At 43.2% G+C, this 19,106-nt stretch overlaps 1 long non-coding RNA gene across 1 annotated transcript; it reads right to left on the bottom strand.

The window, feature by feature from the left end:
• Nucleotides 1-3,008: 3,008 nt before the first annotated feature.
• On the bottom strand, nucleotides 3,009-18,780 carry LOC134512598 (uncharacterized). Its single transcript, XR_010070170.1, has 5 exons — nucleotides 18,474-18,780; nucleotides 11,077-11,185; nucleotides 7,016-7,128; nucleotides 3,607-3,780; nucleotides 3,009-3,488 (listed from the first exon to the last, which is right to left on the bottom strand). It is a non-coding gene; the product is annotated as an uncharacterized LOC134512598 (long non-coding RNA).
• Between the last annotated feature and the right edge of the window lie 326 nt (nucleotides 18,781-19,106).

The following is a 19,106-nucleotide window of genomic DNA, read 5'->3' as shown; positions in this document are numbered from 1 at the left end:
GCCCTTCATCGTGGGAGACGGCTCTTTTTTGAGCCCTTCACTATTGCACCCCCAAGGAGCCCTTCAGTGTGCCAGCCGGCTCGTTTTGGAGCCCTTCAGTGTGCCAGCCGGCTCGTTTTGCAGCCCTTCAGCTTGCCGCCAGGCTCGTTTTGGAGCCCTTCACTGCAGTGTCCCTGAAGAGCCCTTCGTCGTGCCACGCGGCTCGTTTTGGAGCCTTTTGTGGCGCCGCCTGGCTCGTTTTGGAGCCCTTCACCATGCTGCCCTGCAGGAGCCCTTCATCACGCTGCCCAGCCCTTCATCACGGAGACCTTGGCTGTGCTATGTGGGAGGAGGCCAGCCTGACGCCACCCCGGAGGAGAGCTTCATCGCTCCGCCCAGCTTGTCTTCAAGTCCCTCATGTCGCCCTGCCAGAGGAGCCCATGGTTGTGCCGCCCCAGAGGAGTTCTTCATCGTGCTGCCCAGATGGTCTTGGAGCCCCTTGAGCGCAGCAACCCAGAGGAGCCTCTTCACTTGGGCACCTGGGAGGAGCCCATGCTGGCGGTACGTCTAGTTTGCTATGTCTTGTGCTATGTTTTGGATTGCGTTGTCTTTTTTGGCTGGTAGTGTTTGTATTGCGTGGTATGTGTTGTATTTTGTGCAGTGTTTGGCCTTGTCCTTATGCTACGGTATTTCTTGTGCGCTGTGTCTTGTGCTGTGTTGTGTGTTGTGTTGTCTGGTTTGGTGTGATGGTGTGGTATGGTTTGTAAGTCTGGTAGGTCTGGTATTCTATTTAGTATTTTTTGTCTGTTGTGTCCTTCATGTCTGGAGTCCGTCATGGTGCCGCCTGGCTGATCGTGGAGCTCGTGAGCGTGCCGCCGGGGAGGAGTCGGTCAGTGCGCCAGCGCCCCAGAGCAGCTCTTCACTGTGCCGCCTGGCTCTTCTTTGGAGCCCTTCACCGCAGCAGAGGAGCGCGCCGCCGCATCCCCCTGGAGGAGTCCTTCATGGCACCGTCTGGCTCCTCTTGGAGCCCTTCATCGCTCCGCCTGGATCGCCTTGGAGAGCTTCAGCGCGCTGCCCTGAAGGAGCCCTTTATGGCGCTGCCTGTCTGCTTTTGGAGCTCTTGCTGGCGCCTCCCCGGAGGAGTCCTTCATGGCACAGCCCCGGAGCAGCCCTTCCTCATGCCGCCCGGCTCTTTTGTTTGAGCCCTTCGTCATTTCAGGTGGCTCATTTTGGAGCCCTTCACGGTGCGCCCCCAGCAGAGCCCTGCATTATGCCCCCCGGCTTATTTTAGAGCCCTTCACCATGCCACACAGCTCATTTTGGAGCCCTTCATCGTGCCACGCGGCTCTTTATTGAGCCCTGCACTGCAGTGCCCCGGAGGAGCCCTTCGTCGTGGCGGCGCCTGGCTCGTTTTGGAGCCCTTCGTCGTGGCGCCGCCTGGCTCGTTTTGGAGCCCTTCACCATGCTGCCCTGGAGGAGCCCTTCATCACGCCGCCCGGCTCTTTTTGGAGCCCTTCATCATGCTTCGCCGCCGGCAGAGCCCTTCATCGTGGGAGCCGGCTCGTTTTGGAGCCCTTCAGCGTGCCAGCCGGCTCGTTTTGGAGCCCTTCAGCGTGCCAGCCGGCTCGTTTTGGAGCCCTTCAGCGTGCCAGCCGGCTCGTTTTGGAGCCCTTCACTGCAGTGCCCCGGAAGAGCTCTTCGTCGTGCCACACGGCTCATTTTGGAGCCCTTCGTCGTGGAGCCGCCTGGCTCGTTTTGGAGCCCTTCGTCGTGGAGCCGCCCGGCTCTTTTTGGAGCCCTTCACCATGCTGCCCTGGAGGAGCCCTTCATCACGCCGCCCGGCTCTTTTTGGAGCCCTTCATCATGCTTCGCTGCCGGCAGAGCCCTTCATCGTGGGTGACGGCTCTTTTTCGAGCCCCTTCTTTTTTCCCCTTCTTTGGGATTTTGTTGAGTCATGATGCCGACAGAGGCTGCTTTGCCAGCATACTTAAATTTCCATCCTGGAGAAAGGTACCCGTCTGTTTGACATCTGTGAGGAATGAAATCCTGTATTTACCAACAGAGGAACTGTGGAAATGCATGCTTTTCTCCTATTGTTCAACCCTCATCTAGAGGGACCTATTTTATGCATGGTTTATGCGTGGAGTATGAGAAGTTTTTATGTTCTCTTAAAGGTGGCTCTGCTGCACATTGAAGGCTTTTGTCCAGCGCTTTGTGGGACAGAGGCGGGTCTGTTCCACAGCACAGACATCCTCACTAGGAGTTTCGACCAGACTTGCTGAGAACAGGTGAAGGGTTTTGCCCAAGGAACATTTTCTCGGCCTCACTGATGGGCTGTAAGGAAATGTAAGAACGTTGGGGTTATTTTACGATATAACGCAGTGGAGTTCAACTTTTCCCGCCGGGATGGGACTCGGGGAGCAGTTGTCCTGCGAGCTCCAGGGGAGTTTCTTTTTGGTGTGTAAAAACCTACGTCTTCTGCTGCCTCTCGCTAGAGAGTGGCCTGTTCACAACTATTTCGGCAGGTCTTTTATAATGTTCAGGAGGGAGGAGTTTTATCTATGCGCCGTCAAGTACTTCTTGCAACATGAACTTTCTCTGATGCTGCTAATTGCTTCTCTTGCTTAGGAGCAAGTCGGGGACTTAATTTTCTGAGATCGTACTCACTCAGGTTGTAAATACTACACTGACGTGCAGCAGAGTGCTACAAATGGTAGTAACGTTCCATGGCTATTGGGAATTAAAACAGGAGAAGAATGGTATTTTTAAGCTTGTTGAGCGAAAGAAGAAATTGCAAAGCTTCCCTTGAAGCATAACGCCCCCACGTCGTGTTGGCAAGAGTTGGGAATGTAAAAGGGACGACTGTCATCACCAAGAAGGCAATAATGAGAGAAGCTGCTTCGCATTATAAAATAACCATTATTTTATTTTCTGTTTTATAGCAAGGGTGCATGCATCACATGCCATGTAAAAAATTACTTGGGCCGTGATCTAAAAGAATTTATCATTCAATAATTTCAAGTCCCTGTTAGAGCTGTTGTGTTGAACTGATATTCTGCTTTTATGGCAGGGTGGTCTTGTTGCAAGAATAATGAAGCACAGAAGGTACGAAATGGGGGGGAGGGGAACTTTCATTATAAAAACATGTCTAAAACTGAGGTAGCTTTGTTTTCATCCACAACAGTGACATGTAGAGAAAGTAAGTCAGTATTTTCCAATAATTCATCCTTACTGTAAAGAATCTACGTAATTAAGAGTCTGTTTGATTCAATTACAACATCAAGCTACGTTCCCAGAAGACAGAGATAGGTTGATAATGCCCTTTGAAAGCACAAAAACTAGCCTGCAATTATGTTCTACATGGCTACTCTTCAAAGAGCCCAGCTTCCCAGAGGGGGTTTCAGCAAGGTTCTTCAGCTCCTGCATGTGACCCCAACCCCACACATCATCCAGGTACTAAAGGTATAACACTGTCATCTCAAGAGTTGAGGAAGGAGGGCAGGAAAACTCTTCGGGTCAAACCAAAAAAAAAAAAAAAAAAAAAAAAAAGTCAAATAAAGACCAACACGGTAATGAATAAATTCAAAATGTGAGAGGTGAACTTACTCTTTTTGGAAAACCACATACCTGAGCGTGTGATCTGCAGGCAAAGGTTAGGCACTTTTGAGCGTCTGGGATGTAGCCTTCTTTAAGTAACGTCTCCAAACTTTTTTCATCACCACCACAAACTGCTGAACGCCTGGGGATCACTTTGTCTGCTCCTTTGCCAAGGATCCCATCAGCATTAGCAAGTCCAGAACACTGCAAATATTTGAAGTCGCTAATTATTTGTGAGGTTATGGAACAATTACAGTTTAATTTTCTGGTCATTTCTCATACAATCATTAAGAAGAAAATCCTACTTTAAGAACAAAATCCTACCTATTTTTTCCATTACTGAGTTTTCTTCAGAGAACAGCGTTTATCATTCAATAGTATGATCATAACAGTGTGCTTTGGCACTGATTTACATCATTGACTGGCTGTATAAATTACATTGACACATACAGGCTTGGCTGCCTCTAAAATCTTGTACTCCATTATTCTAAGTAGGCAAGCAATAAATGTGTTTTAATTAGAACCAGAGACAGATATTTGATATTTCCCAGCAATCCCTTTTACAGCAATACCGAGTGCCCATGGCACATGCTTAGATCCAGGCGTCTCTGGAGTTTGGAGGTAAAGTGAACATGTGAGCTGCAGACAAAATGAATATTTCCTTCTGTTGAACAGCACTCACCGAGATACTGATGCAGAAAAATCATCTTATAACTCATCTCTTTCACCCACGTCCTTCCCAGCTAATGAGGATTAGTGGACAAACACCGGTCCCTTTGATACTTGGATTTATTGATGCTGCTCAGAGATTGCAAGCTACAAAGGCAGTATTTGATTTATGGATGTCTCTAGTACTGGCAATTTTGCCAACCCATCTTTCATTCCTGAAAAGGTGAAGATAAAAAAGAGCAGCGCTCTCAATATCTGCTGCAGCCTGAGCTCCTCATCAGCCTGAGGAGAGTCCTCGGTCTGACACCCAGCTTCAATGACAGCTCAGCTGATGATCCCCTTTTGCTAACAGTTACAATCAAGCATCTCCTGATAATTTTGCAGTTAGCAGACTGTCTTAAATATCTTTATTCCTAAGTGCTGCGAGCCACATGCAAATCGTGGGGCTCCTGGGAGAGGCTTCTCTTTGGTGACCTGCTGCTCTGGGAATTGCTTTCCACTCTTGGTTTTCTGCTGCAAAAAGCTACTTATTTCATAGGGATTGGGCACATCTGTAAATACAGCAGGGGCCTGGGAGGTCTGGATCTGCCCCTTGGCATGGCCACCCCGTGCCATGGTCCATAGGGGGGTTGGCTTTTCCCTTGGCTTGGCAGTTGATGCTTGCACCTGACAAAACATCTGATACACTGCATGAGATCACTACCATTACACAGCATAAAATAAACAACAAATTGCCCTTAATTGGTAGGTAGTGACTTCACAGAGTGACCTCACCATTTAGCAGTTTGTCCGTAGTATAGTAATAAGGGGACCATTAGTCAGTTGCTGCTCGTTAAACTGTCACTGCCACAACATACCAGCATAGCAAGTGACCTTCCTGACTTCTACAGGCGTGCCTTGGGGCAACAGGTTTCCTCTTTTCTAAATAGGAATTATCTTCAACAAACAGTATTTAAAAGAAGACTTGAAGCTGTACGCCTTCTTCAGACCAGCACAACGGTCTGCTGAAGACACACCATATTGATCACCCTGTCTTTAAGTTAATCACGATAATTATGAAAAAAAAAAAATGCAGCAAACAAGTGTAATCCTTGGATATTAGTTATTTACGCTGCACTATTAAAATTACACTAAAATAATATACCACAGAGGAGAACCACTTTCTCCATGTAGAGGATGCTGCCATTATTCAATATGCCAATAATATTCCTCAGCTGACGGATTGTTAGGGTCATATAGCCGCAAATTATTAGCAGTATATTGTACGCTAATAATAAAAAAACATGAGAACTGGAACTATAAATCATATCCATTGCTTATTACTAGCTCCAATCCTACTAAAGCATTACATGTGGTCTTCTAATCCTACTGTGAAAGAAGAGGGAGCAGGGGGTCACCGGTCCAGCTCCCTGAAAGATCAGGGCAGCAGCAGATCAACAACTGGCAAACATGCCCAAGGGATGGCAATGGGATGGATGGTATTTCTTTGCCATGCTTTTTTAAGTCTTATTATATATTCCCCCACAGGTATTGACAGACCAGTCCGTATGATTTCTCTGGTTAGGTTAAGGCACCCTCAGGTTTAATAGCAATACATTTAATTGCGGCTGAAAGGAATAATTGCACTTAACAAGTTTTGCATGTCTATGTGAAAGAAACTGTTGCTGTCACTTAAGGACCAGAGAGAAATTATCTTCACTGAACGATATCCTATTACAGGAGCAATGTCATCAGAATCAAACCGCTTTGCTAGTGTTACTGAGGGTGATTAATTATACTGTGAAATTTGGTCTTTAATCCATTCACAGATTTGATTTCCTATTTCTTGCTATTACTTAAGGGAAAATATATCAAATTAGTGAAACAAAAAGATTTAAGTAATTAATCGTGGTTTTGCATACCTGCTTGCAACTAAAATTAAATTGAAAATACTGAAATTTGACCTTACAATGTCCAAAAGTAGAACTAAAACTGTATCTGATGACAATTCACTGCAAGTTTGAAAACCCACGCTAAATGAATGATGACCATTACCATGTAATAGAAGCTTTCTTAAGTTCTGCAGCGTAGGCAGCAACAAACAAAGGTGTAATTCAAAATCCTTGCTTCATTCCTCACCTGCTCCTTTCTCCAGAACTATTTTTATTTTTTCAGCAAATCCCTAAAATTAATATTTTTGCTCTTAAAAAACACTGGGGAACTTATAGCCTATTTTTTTCACACACATTCAAAACAGAAATCAGAAAAATACAATATATTCAGAACTCTAAATATAATCTGAAAAATTAATGGTGGAACACATTAGACAAATTTAATTCAATTTTTAACATTTTCTCATTTACCCAATAAATAGAAATGGGAATTGAATTAGCTTATTAGAGTCATTAAACTAATATATTTCTGTTCTGGAAATACATATATCTTCATATATTTCACTTCATATAATCTTCATATATCTCACTTATGAAGAGATACTAAATAGAACCCTTTCTCAAAAAAATCTCATAACAGATTCACTTCCCAAATATAATAAATGAACTCATACGTACATGCAATAGTTATGATACTTAAATAATTATTGCTTCCTAACAGCTGATTTAGTCTCAATACGCTCTTTTAGTGCGCTTCAACTCCATTAGCATTTAGACTGCCTTACAGCTGTCAGGATAGGTTAGGAAAAAAAATCACGCGATAACAATGCAAAAAGTATACAAATTATCGTTCAGAGTACAGCCGTACATGGAAGTGAGACGACAGCCTTTCAGCTTACCTGACATGAAGCTTCGTGCAAAGAATTTCATCCACACCAAGGAGGGTGGCCATTAACATTCGCTCCATGTTGGAGCGGATCCCTTCCAACACCTGCATCCCCATTTTCAGCACCTTCAAGCACAACAGGAAAAAAAAAAAATCATTAAGGAGAAGAAATTAAAGGATTCAGTGCACAACTCAATGGTTTTGTCACTGAATTCTCACTGCAATAATCATAATTCTTTTGCTTTTACCCTCCCCTCTCGTAACCAAAACTAATTTGTCCTAAATGATCACGCAGCACTGACTACCAAGATGTTTGCAGTCTGGTCTAAGACTCAGACTCGCACACACCCTCCCTTCTATTGTGTTTCATGTAAAAGAAACTACTTGCAGCATTGCTGAGAGACAGGACACAATTTTTCAGGCTCTGAGATGAAAATTAAGGTATAGGCAGTGATTGGAGAAACGATAAGTACATTCCCCTTTCTTCAGGGGGCATAGCAATAGAAATCCCAGTCAAGTAAACTTATTGGTACCTAATTTCTTGCCCTCAGAATTAAGTCACTTTATCTTAAAAACACTCATTACACCCACACACATTTATATATGGAAGTTACTGCAAATAAAAAGAGGTAATTACTTGTGCAAAGTAGTCAGAATTGGTGTTAAACTTAGCATTCAATGATATCTAAGAAGTACTTAGAAGAACATTATCTCTGTGTGTTCATAAGAAAATGCTGGTTTTTTGATTAATTAGAATTTTGTCTGACGGGTGTAAAAAGTAGTTTGAAACTGTAGGCACTTTCTTAGGCTTAGGATGTAACGGTCTGGATATGTACGCAAGTAACAACTCGGATCCGGCAGCTTCCTCACACCCATCACGCCCGACCCACATCTTGCCAACCCAAAGTGCAGGTAACAAGGGGTTTTACTTCTGATTTACACTGTAGGTGGTGAGCATGGAATCAATCCTATTGGCACTAGAAACAATTCCTTATTTACCTTCATATTAAAGAGGATGCGTAAAATGCAGCTACCTCTGCTTACTGATACAAATTGAGATATCAATCAATATATGAAAGATACCTGCAAACTGCTAAGTCCCCAAAAAGCGATCCCTGAAAGGAGCCACTCCTCCCGTTAGATCTACCACTGAGTCACCCTGTCAGGCACTGTGAATGTGAAGTGTCTCTGCATATTGCAAATCTGCGATAAATTTGTTGGTGTGTAAGGCTTAAATAAACTTTGTGCAACTTTTCAGAAGGCCTGAAAGTGGAAAGCAAGAGGACTTGTAAGAAGTCCACGTTGGACATCACAGGATTGCCCTGGTAAACGCCATTTCACAGGATGTATCTCTGTCTTAACATGTACTGAACGTAAATGACACCACTAAGACAGTTATCTTTCTCATGCCCCATCTTATTAGCATGCATCACTACAAAGGAAAGCTAATATTTTAAAGGGCTGTTAAAATACTAGAGAGCTAACTGCAGTTTTGGTTTGGGGCTCTGCATTTCTGGGATTTATATTAGCCCATGTTTGAAATAAAAAAAAAAAATCTATTAGCAAAAAACCTCAAAAGCCAAGGACCAAGTAACAGGGGGAAAAAATAAAAGAAGGAAAAACTACCTCATTCTACCCAGAGGTTTGTCAAAAAATGACCCTTGTGTGGTACAAGGAGTATTAACAATTGTGGACAGTGACAGACTCCCCACTCCCCCAGTTGTTCAAGCTCTCACAGCCGTCCTATGAAAGATTAAAAAGGCAAAACCTTAGAGCTGAGGCAAGGGATCAGATTTGATGAAGCCACAGCCTCCTAGAGTCTGAAAAGACTTCTCCTAGACACACAAGACTTTCCCCAAGAGACCAATCAAGATTAAAGGTATCGTTCATTGCATGAAAACACTATAACCCTCAGCCCATGAGTCTAATTTGAGCCTTACTGAGATGCCTGAAGTGGTATCAGCAGGTGAACGTGACTAAGCACTGATCCCAAAGCCTTGTATCGTCCTGGCACAGTGCGGAGTCCAGCCCAACCAGCCCTGATGAGCAGCTCAGTCTAGTAGCCACCATCCACCACCATGGCCTCCTAAGGGCGCATGCAACTGTCTTGGCAGGTCAACGTGCAAGAAATACCCATTTTTATATGAAAAGTGTGACTGTTTCCTCAGTCATTTTGAATCTTTCCCTGTAATCTCTCTCGTTGACTTGGGAAAGCGAGGGACCAGCGGTGGCACACAATTCAGTCAAAAGCTGGCAGCCCGCCTGAGCAACGCTAGGGTTTTAACAAGTGACAACCAGACTGATCGTAAAATAAAACGAGATGGTGCAAACTTTGATATACACTGCACCCCTCAAAGAGCCAAAGTTCTGGAGCCTTTGGAGTGAAGGAACAAGTAAAACTGCTCCTATGGGCTCTCAGACAAGCTACTACAGCAAAAGTTAAAGGGCCTAAATATATTCCATATATTCTGCTTTGTTACAGAAAAGGCTGTTTGGTATTTCTGTAAGCAGTATTTTTATAGGTGAGTATATAGGTCTAGGTCAAAATCTATACCAGTATTATTATTATACAGTCCATTTTTGGATTCTCTTTGAGAAGCAGATAAGACAGGGTGAGATGAAGCCAGTGGTCCCAAGAAACGAGCACTGCAACTTCAGGAAAACCCCTGTGCAGAGCAGCATGCCTTGGGAGACTCCAACAAGGGTGGAAGTAAATTCTATTTGAGAGGGGATGTTTATTGATCAAAACACATATATATTTTATATGCATTTATATGCCTATATATATTTATATATATATAAAACATATTTTTATAAAAATATATTAATATATTTATATATATATTATATATTTTTATATATTAAAAATATATTTATATACACACAGACACACACACATTCATCTTCCAGCAAGATCTGCTGGAAGGAGAAGAGTTGGCAACTCCCAAACCAATCACAGAGCAAAATGCTGCATGAAACCCTGTTGCCACGAGGATCCAAGAGATACCTTATCCAGTAACCCCAGCGGATTTGACAAAGGCACAGCCTATTTCCCAAATACAAAGAGCGACTGAAGTTTCACCAGTGTTTCTGCATTTCCCCATCACAAACATCATTTTCAGCTCACTTAAATTAATCCTCTCTCAACTCACAGTCACAGTAAATCAGATGCCGGTGATGCAAGAAAACTGGACTAACTGAATCAGATGACCAGAAGAGCTAGAATTAAGAATCATTATCGTACGAGTAACCTCACGGCCCAAGAGGCCCTCCCACCCTTCTCAGCATCTCCTGTGCTTTCCGAATGGGGGAACAATAGCAGAACACGTACAGGACACTGTAGATGAAAGGTCAGGTTATGTATGTTCTTCCTCTTCCCTCTGGCATCACTGAGGAGTCATCAGTTCACCACATTTTTGGCCTCCATAAGAAGCATACATGTCCAAAGTAAGGGTGGGACTTGATACAAAATAGATACAACAAGAGAAGCACAGAGGGGACAGCAGACAAACCTCAAATATTACACTGCAGAGACAGACAATTACTGGGGACTGACTGCTGAAGTTTATTGCATCGCATTAAACTATCAGTCCAGCAAGACACAAACAAATGTTGATGCCCTGAATTCTTGCTACATGTACATTTAGAGACTAACAGATGGTCAACCTACAGACTTCTTCATACCAGGGGTCAATGTATTTTATACTTTATTTACAACAGCCATTCTGGAAACACCGCTATAGTGCATTTAATTCATCCCCAATGGCATTTAGACTCGGCAGTACTGGGCACACTGCCATTAGTCTAGAAACATTAAGTTTGTACAGGAGGCATCTTTTACTCCACTTGTTTCCCTCCAAAGAAAAGCCTCATGGATACCACTCGAGCCTCCAGCTGCTTCCCTTTCCCTTTACTCCCCATTGCCCCACTGGGGCATGAAAAGGATTCATGACTACACAGGTAAGCGGGTTTTCTTCTTTCACAGGACCATTTATGTTATTTTTATGTTCTTCTAAATATTTCCAAAACCAATACAAAACCCACTTTGCAAGCTGTGCTGGAAATGGCACTTACACAGAAGCCCCAATGGGATGGGTCCACCATTCAGCCTGAGATTATGAAAGATGCGGGCACCACGGAGGAACAGGAGCCGATCAGCTTGACGGTAGGGAAAGAAGGGATGCTGGAAGGCAAGATAAAATGTACTCAAAATCAATGCATCTGGGACCTTCCCTACGAGGCACTAGGCATAAAACAGGAATTAAATGTATTCTGTGTTTATCTTCAGAAATTCAAATGTTTCAAGTAGGAAATACTTGAAAATAATTGTTGACTGTCCTCATCTTAAGACATGCAAAATCCTTCTGCCTTTTCCAGCGTAGATTAGAGGATAACCAGCAGTGATACTTGCATCAGGAGCAGCACCGCTTCTCCTGGCCTGAGATCCTACTCACCCTTAAAAATCCACCTACTTTAAACTTAGAAAAAATAAAAGTGAGTTTCTCACCTGTCTCTTCCCCCTGAAATACAGAGGCAGTTTTTATTTGCAGCAGGCAGACAAATACTTGGTGGTTTCAGTGGACACCTGAGCTTATGAAGCCCACTGGCTATGTTGCAGGAAGTTCCCTAAAACTTTTATTTTTCATTGTTGCTCTTTTTTTTTTTAAAATAATAAACCACAAATCATAAATATCCGCATTGCTCTCCCCTTCATGGAGCCCTCACTATTTTTTAGCATATCAGAAACGATTTCAGCAAGTTTGGGTTTTTTGTTCAGGTTGCTTTTTTAAGAACATTTATCAACGTTGAAGTTTTCCACGCTGGTTCCTTGGCTGGGCTGGGCTTCATAAGGTTGCTCCACTGTCCTGCTACCCGCCTGCTTCAGGAATAGCAAGCCCCAACAGTGTGAGACCATGACAAAATATTCCAAAGAACATAGTAATTAACTCTCTGTAGAGAGAAATATTCCATCTAGCTGCCCTTTTGAAGGGGCAGCTAGAAAAAAAAAAAAAAACTCTCTGAAACTCTCTGAAGAAAAAAAAACTTTTAAAACATGAATATATTTTAGGATTAAAAACAAATGTGTTTGCTCTTTACATTCCTATCTCATTTCCTCCTATCCCAGGTGAAACCAAAAAAGCACTTAAGAAAACTGATTTGCAGCTACCACAAGCCTTTTATTTCCCTGTACATACAAATAAAATCCATTATACAACAATGGAACAGTGCCTGGCTTCTGGTTAACGAGGGCATCTCAAACTCTTGAGCAACAGAGAAAGGCGTATTCATAGCCTAATTTAAACTGCAATGTATCTGCACAAGCAGAGAGAAAAATAAAATAAAACAGAGAAGATTACCTGGAGCAAAGGCAACCTCCTCCCCTAACGGAGAACTTGTACGCCTCTATGTGAGTACAATCTTACCCTGTTTATATGCAAAAGGCCTGTTTTTGTAGCCAGGGAATTTGTCAGTCAAAAGGAGTGGTTACAGTATTTGTAAGCATTGAACTTATCTCAGCAAAAAACACCTCCTGCCTTTAAACCAAAAAAATCCCTGCCATCTAGCTCGACGAATGCTTTAAACCAAAAACAACCCAGAGGCTAAGGCTTCCATAAAGGTAGCAGAGAAAATACCGGCACCAGCACCACGGCAGTGGAAATTACGGTAACGGGTAGCACCAGGCACCTCTAATCCAGTTCCTGTTCATTCCTCCCGTGGCTTCTCTGTAAGGCTGAGGGTTTTCAACAAATGTAATGCAGATCATAGCGTGAATATGCAAAAAAAAAAGTGATTATATTCTACAGTTTTTGAACAGAGCAGCTATCTGGAAAAGATATCCCACTTATAGGCAAATACATACACTGTAACGAAAAGAACTATCTCAATTATCGCCTTTAAGGAGGGAGACGTTAATGAAAACCGCTTTAATCCACTGCAGTGATTTTCAGTTTCTTAGGTTTTGCTGACACCTGGTGGCACATATGAAAAGCGTCCTAACGCAATAAACAGGTGCTCCTGCTCCACCGGCTGCATCATACCTCAACCTCTCTGAATAATGACTTGGCATTTCCATTACTGCACGCCAACAGACTCAAAATTTTAGAAGAGCTGCTGTGGAAGTCTTTTACAGGTTCAGCCTTGACAGAGTAACATCTACCCTCAACTATACGCCCTCAACTACTTCAACCTCTTGCATACAATTGTGTTAGTGCAAAACGATTAATAAAAAGATACATACTGGCTCCATAGAGCCACAAGCTTTTCAACCACCCCTATGAAATGAATCCCAGCTCTTAACAGGGAAAAAAAAAATTTACCATCATACCTCAGTTGGCACTGGTTGACAACCCCCAGATAACCGAAACACAAGAGGAAAAAAAACCTTAATAAGCACAGTTAGCAAAGTACTCTTATTGCATCTCCTCTCCTTACGTTGCAGCTGAGCCACACTCCCCACACACCAGCATTACAATATATTCGTTATTATATCAACAGGAATATTTTGTTGTCGATGCAACAAATGGAGCAGCTCTAAAACATTGTGGGTACGATGTTGACTGCAAGTATTAAAGTATTTATTAAAGCAGAGGAGCTCTTTGAAGCAAATTAGCACGGAAAAATTAAATATTTGAATATTTTGAAAAAAATATTTACTTGGTACACAAGTGCCTTCAGTACCACTATGGTCCATTTATTCAATAAATATTTTATAAGGATATTTGCAGCGTGGTTTTGTGTGATTCTCAACACATCCCAGACCACAAAACAGGCACTTGCAATTCAGCAATCTCATTGAGACTTCAACAGTATTAAGGTTTATGAGCCACTCTGACATTATTCACAAAGCTTGTTTTAAACACCAATCTCAGATTTAGTTTTTCACACGTAGACTAATTTTTTCATTACCACATTTCTTGACAGGGCCTCCTGTAACATCCTGATTCACCCTTAGGGTTTTGCCACCAAGCAGATCCACCAAGACACACTTCTTGTGTAAAGATGAACACCTGTGACAACGGCTGTGACCACCCATCCATGTCACCTCCAGAACCCCAGTGGCTCGCAGCACAGGGTGTCCGACGCAGAGACATGCTGCAGCCCAGAAGACACGACCACACGCTTTTTCCTTTTTTAAAATCTCTTGGCAAAGCAACCCTGAGACCTTCCCTGGCCTGCGTATGCACTTGGTGTTAATTACCATTACCAAGCATTCTTTTAAGGAAGATTAGTAGGTTAATGATAATATACATAGAGTGTACACAAATTAGAGATCAAAAGCCTTCAGAGAACGGTGAAGAGCCAGCTTGAGAGAACGCCCTGACAAAGACATTCTGCTTTTCTGCACTCTTCCCTGAAAACCCAGTGCAGGGACAGACGGAGGGCAGAGCTGGCACCACTGACTTTCTGGTGGCACCTAAGTCACCTGTGTTTCGCTTATAGATTCGCTGCCTCCTTCTCTCTAAATCCTGCCATTTCACCGACAGTATTTTGACTCAAATACCAAAGCTGTCCCCGCTGTGCTGAACTTGCATCCCATCTCTGTTGAAACACAGGGAGTGGTTTGTTTGAGCAGCACATGATAAAACCTGTAAGCTTTCAAGGAAGAGCAGGGGATCTCAGCATCGGCAGGTCCTTGCAATGGGTACCACAAGCACAGAGCATCAACAGGAATGTGAGGTAACGGGGGTGTACACGCACAAATCATACCACAGAATCACAGAATCCCAGGTTGGAAGGGACATCAAGAATCAACTGGTCCAACCTTTCTTGGAAAAAGCACAGTCTAGACAAGATGGCCCAGCACCCTGTCCAGCTGAATCTTAAGTCTCCAGTGATGGGGAATCCACCACTACCCTGGGGAGATTATTCCAATGGCTGATTGTTCTCATTGTGAAAAAATTTTCCTCTTGTGTCTAATCGGAATCTCCCTAGGAGTAACTTGTACCCATTACCTCTTGTCTTTTCCATGTGACTTCTTGTAAAAAGAGTCTCCATCTTCTTTGCAGCCACCCTTTAAATGAACATGGAATAATGGCGAGTTATTGTGCCCGCAACAAAATTCCATGGTCCAGCAGCACATTCTGCTCTCGAGGGGCTGCAGTGAACACACAAGCCTGCACAGGAGGACCATAGCACATATGGAGACGTCCCACCCTCATGGTCTGTCCCAGCCAGAGCAAGCTCAGACCCCACTAAGCCATGGGCTGTCTCCAGCCCCTGGTATCCCATATCCACTGAGGCTATGCTGCTCTGATCTCAGTCCCATTTACATCTTGTGGCTTCCTAAAACATGCAGTGACAATAAATTGCATGATGTAATTACAAGGAAAACAGGCTTTTTGGCTGGGTTTATACCTGCTCCATCAACCCTTCCATGCTGGGTGTAGGAACCCAAGGTCAGCCACAGCTCAGCACTCCCATGATCCATTCTCAGGGACAGGGTCATTTTCATCAGCCCCTCAAACTTCCACCTGACTCCTCATCAATTTAAAAGACCTCAGCTTGGAGCTATTGATGCCAGAGTGAACAAGAGAACAGAAGGCCAGTTTTCATAGGAAGGATTAGGATGCAGCTTATTTAGCAAACCATGGATCAGGGAGGAAATAGGGTGCTCTCCTCTTATGGCACCGGGAATGGCATTACTTGTGATAAAACTGAGGTTGGCATGGGAATGAATGGGTACTCCAGAATATGGAAAAGTGACCAGCCTTAGGATTTCACGCCTTATTTCAGACAACTTGTTTGTATTTTCACACCATCTGGTCTCTTTGCTGCCAGGGGTCTACCAGCTCACTTCCACTGACAACCAGATACATGCAAAAGGTTGAGGAGGCTCTTTTTTAATTGTCAGCAAACCTTTGTTGCTTGCAGGGCCCATAGATATATGCACCTGAGTTGACAGATAAGCATTTCTAACCACACAGGCACAAAATCAACTGAAAATGGGCATTTCTATGGACAGCATAGAAATGTTCGATATGGCCCGGCAGCCATGGAAGAACAGATGCCTCGTACCAGCTGAAAACCTGCTCCAGGAGCTCCTGGCTCCCCATCAATGGGCAAGATGGAAACTCAGAGAGAGGGTGCTGGGTAGAGAACAGGAACAGCCTGGCTGCCGGCAGAGCAGGTTTCCCTCTTTCAGAGCCCTATATTTTTCTGTACCACACCATGAAGAGGTACTTCTGCCCTCCTTCCTCTTCTGCAAACTCTGCCTCTCTCTGCTCAATCAACAGCACTGTGATCACTGAAAGGACTGCGCATCTGCTTTAATTGCAAGTCCTGAAATGCACCTGAGTGTTTTACCTGCACTACTATCCAGCCACGCTAGATTTCATTTTTGGAATACTATTTGTTTTGCAATAGACTGGAACTCCCCCAGTCCTGTGGAAGAACCATAGGAAGGTGTATTTTAGTAAAGTGCAGTAAATTATTTTGAGACTGAAACCTGTCATCACATAACCACCAGATCAGAGCAGAAAGAGAGCTACTTGCCACCATGTTCAAACCAGGATTCTCCAGGAACCAGCATTACTAGCAACTGTAAATCAGACCACTTTGAATTCATTGTCCACACTAGCTCCTAAAATTGGGAACTGTGAGTTTATCCACTAAGCATTTACATCAGTCATACATTATTTTACCTTTAATTCATTTGTATTTACACACCAAATTAAAATTATCCAATCATTTTTCCAAATAGTTTTGTAGGAGCCTTGCTTACTCTGACTGTTCCATTCTTAGAATCCTACTTTTTAAAGCAACGTAGTCCACAGATTCAGTATATGAATGGAGATGTTTTCAAAACGCTTACAAAACAGGTTTTCACTGTTATAATTATTGTCTTTTCTGGTCATAGCAGTCAATGAAAATTAGCAGTAAATTTTCAAAGGAGTCCTAGCATAATTTCTGCTTACTGGGGACACCTCCCTTGGGAGTTTTCTGTTGAGAAAATAAGGTTGGAAGTAAAATAGGCCCTGCAGTGGAGTGTCTAAATGAGTTTCGATATAGAATGGTTTGCAGACACTCCCCTGTTAGCTAGTACTTTAAACGGGTACGAAAAATATCTGTATTCAGATTTAGATTGTCTCCCAGATACCTGCTGAGAATTTCAAATGGAAAAACCCAACATGACTTTCTTGCAGACCTCGCTCACATACAAGCGCTACCAGGTATTTGCAGAAATCCCACCAAGAATATGTTCTGTAATTTTATGCACTTTTGTTGTAAGGGCTGAGGATGATTCTTGCCCAAGTTCACAAGACAGGGCAAGGCAAAGAGACACCAGCACCAACACAGGAGGAAGCAGAAAGGAATTTGAAAGATTTAACCAGGATCCTTGAAGCATTATCACAAGGACAAATGGCCACAGGACATTGATTTTTGGGGTGTTCCTCAAAACATCCACCCTATAGGTTCGGCCTGCAGATCTTTAACCCAAGGGCAGCCAGCGTGCAGCTGGTGATCAGACATTGCATGGTCTCTGAATGAGGAGCTGATTTATTATAGCCAGCAAACATTAGATGGTCATCTTCTGCCTCTGGCCCATAAATCACAAAGTGAACTGTGAGCAAAACTGCTCTGTGAGCTGGGATAGGAAAAAGGAGAAAAGCCTGCAAGTCTAAACCTGTAGAAAAGGGAATAATGAGCAGCAACTTACCATTCGTTCATATTGTCCCTTAACATTTTATAAACATATTAAACAAACACACCTTTTTGTTAGATTTTCAGCATTTAGGAAAACGTAAGTAACATTCATTCCAACCAAAAACCTCATCTATTTCACAAACAGACAACAAAAGCTCACCAAGGCGCTAGAAACAGACCTGTCCTAAGAAAGACCAGGCAGAGGAACAGATAGAGCAATTCAAGCCTCCTGGTTTTTGCTTACAGCTTGCTACAAGCAGGAAAAGCCACGGGACAGATACCGAGTTTCTAAGCCATTTAATGCACTTGGAAAAGTGGCCTCTCCCAAGTTTTGCTGCCAGCAGAAAGGGCAGTAACTTTTGTTAAAGTAAACAGAACATTTAACAAAGTGGGATTAGCTAATTCAGGTTTTTTGAATTCTGAAACAAATCATGGTGCATGAAAATACACTGGGGACAGGACAACAGGAAGCATCTGTTTTCCTGGGTGTTTCCAGTTCCCATGCCTCCATCACCACAGGCCATGACCACGTCCCAGCTTATGGTGAGCTTGCCCTCACATGTCCCACGTGAGGCAGGAAAATGCTATTGATTAGAGAAGAGAGACTCAGAGCGACCATGTAGTCCGGTCACTCAGAGAAAGCATGGTTGAGCAGGGAGCCAAGCATCCGGTCACCCCATTTTTGACCAACTGCCACCACTTCTTTGCCCTTTATTTCTGCTTAAATGTAGCTAGAATACCACATCTTGGCTCTCCTGAAATATATTTATAATACTTTTTCTTTCAACCTTTATTATTCTTTTTTAGTTTAGCTTCTACCAGCTTACCTTTTAGGATGCAAACAGACTGTGGGACTTCCTTCACACCGTTATCTTCTTAAGAAGTTGCAAAGCAGAAGACCAGATTTCAAATATGCTGGAGCAAGCAGGGCACTTAAACCAGATGAGATAGCCAGGTCTGAGGGCTGGTTGGTCAACAACCATATCAACACCAGAGAGGTAGGCACTCACTGTCTTCCTGACTGAATTTGCCCTTTGCAACCAGTTAAGCACTAATCTCACAACCGCCTATCAGGCTGTAGTCCCAGGTGAGGAAGACTCTGAAGGGATGAGACACAACACATGCACCTGGAGATGAAACAGCACTGCTTGTGACAAAGATGTGACCCAGGCAAACTCAATTAATGTAATGGCCAGATGAAAAATGATGTAAATTCTTAAAGGCAAGACTAAGTGTTAACATTTCAACCTAACCTGGCTACTCACCATTCTTGATAAATGTCAGGTGTGTGGCTTGCCAAATCTTTACTTGAGCTTCATGTATTTTAAGAAGCCATGTCAGGGTGCAGTTCTGAAACTCTCCTGTCTTGGTTTGACTGATACTTTACTAAACAAACAGAAGCAAAAAGCTACAAGATAAAAGTTTAAAAAGAAAAACCGCAGTGGTTATATGGTCTGCAG

This window comes from Chroicocephalus ridibundus, chromosome 3, assembly GCF_963924245.1.
Source record: "Chroicocephalus ridibundus chromosome 3, bChrRid1.1, whole genome shotgun sequence".
Lineage (NCBI taxonomy): Eukaryota > Metazoa > Chordata > Aves > Charadriiformes > Laridae > Chroicocephalus > Chroicocephalus ridibundus.
This window is presented reverse-complemented; position numbering and strand designations above follow the sequence as displayed.